This window comes from Primulina huaijiensis, chromosome 2 (assembly GCF_012295235.1).
Source record: "Primulina huaijiensis isolate GDHJ02 chromosome 2, ASM1229523v2, whole genome shotgun sequence".
NCBI lineage: Eukaryota > Viridiplantae > Streptophyta > Magnoliopsida > Lamiales > Gesneriaceae > Primulina > Primulina huaijiensis.
This window is the reverse complement of record NC_133307.1, coordinates 8,025,929-8,027,643: the sequence shown is the minus strand read 5'-3', so window position 1 is coordinate 8,027,643 and position 1,715 is coordinate 8,025,929. Positions and strand designations below refer to the sequence as shown.

The 1,715-nt window shown below is 36.5% G+C and overlaps 1 pseudogene; it reads left to right on the top strand.

The window, feature by feature from the left end:
• Positions 1-515: 515 nt before the first annotated feature.
• Positions 516-1,148, top strand: LOC140991867 (glyceraldehyde-3-phosphate dehydrogenase B, chloroplastic-like; annotated as a pseudogene).
• Positions 1,149-1,715: the final 567 nt, after the last annotated feature.

Sequence of the window (1,715 nt, the reverse complement as noted above, 5' to 3'; positions counted from 1 at the left end):
TGCTTACCCCCAGCCGGACGATCAGCAGCCCTGCGTTGTGCCACCCGATGACGACGAGGATGAGCAGTGATCAGGAGAGTCTTCGTGTTTCAGTTTCTTTGTATTCGTTTTATCTGTTTCCATTTCGATTGCATTCTGTTTGGCATCCATTTAAGTTTACTCCGTTTGTCTGTCTACCTGTTTTAGTGGTTTTGTGCAATGGGGACATTGCACGATTCTATTTGTGGGGTGGGTGTTTAGTTAGGTTATTTTGTGTATTTTGTGTGTCTTTTTGTATTTGCCTCGTTTTATATGTTTGTCACATGAGAAGTGATCAATAGTTTGTGTTAGATTGGTACATGGTAGCCAATGATGATGTTGAAGATAATGAAATTTTTGCACGTACATTGGCCGTAGATGAATGCATGACATAGGAAAATTTGAAATTTCTTGCGAGGAATTTGAGATTCATTAGGTGACTTGAACACGTTCCTTGACACAAACACTACCAGCTGACATCATATGGGTAACACTCTATGATTTTATTTGTCTTTGTTAATATACAAAGGCTTTTGGATGCTTCACACCAGGATTTGAGGAGGGCTAGAGCTGCAACACTTAACATTGTGCCCACAAGCACTGGTGCAGCAAAGGCCATTTCACTCGTGTTACCTCTGCTGAAATTAAAGCTCAATGGCATTGCTCTTCGAGTGCCAACACCTAATGTATCAGTCGTTTATCTCGTTGTAAATGTCGAGAAAATGGACTAAAGGATGAAGATGTCAATGCTGCATTCAGAAAGGCAGTAGGGGGCCATTAGCTGGCGTATTATAGACGTGTGGTATACCCTTAGTTTCAGTTGACTTCCGTTTGTCTGTTGATTCGAGTACCATCGATTTTTTGTTGACAATGGTGATGGGAGACGATATGGTCAAAGTGGTGTCTTGGTACGACAACGAATGGAGGTACATGTATGCCTATGCAACAAAAGGTCTATAGCATTTTCATTAAAATGTGACATGAACTCTTTGCAGCCGAAGGGTGGTTGATTTGGCTCATTTGGTGGCGAAGAAGTGGCCGGGGCAACTGGGGAAGGGAGTGGAGATCCATTGGAGGACTTCTGCAAGACTAGCCTCGGAGATGAGGAGTGCAAAGTTTATGAAGCTTAATGTATTCTTGCTGACATTTTTTTATTGAGAAAGTTGGAATTTTGGTCATGTTTACCCTCAAATTCGTGAAAATGGAAAGAGGGATTTACACAAGTGAGTGGATAAATAAGAGGTGTGTTTACCAAATTTGAAGCCATCTCTGTGCAAATTATAGATTATAATATTTACTATATTATCAAGTATCAGCCTTCTAAACTAATTAATTTTGATGTCATTTTATTTCTTTTATTTAATAACAAATATACTCTGATTTATTAATATCAAATTTTGGAAAAGATAAACTCTATAGTTGTAAATTCAATAATGTACAAATGTATTTCAATTTCATCAAGTGTTATGTTTTATCCAAATGTACGTGTCACGTGACTAATAATCCAAAAATTATTGTTAAACATTATAATTCTTTTTTAAAAAAATCTTATAAAAATAATATATTTTTTTAAAATTTTAATATCTTTTATAATTTTTCATAAGTGACTTTCGCATACATGGAGGTTATTGGTTTCCAGCCTATATATCATCTTCAACTCAAACTGAGCTAAGAAAAGGAAATATTTAAATTACAGA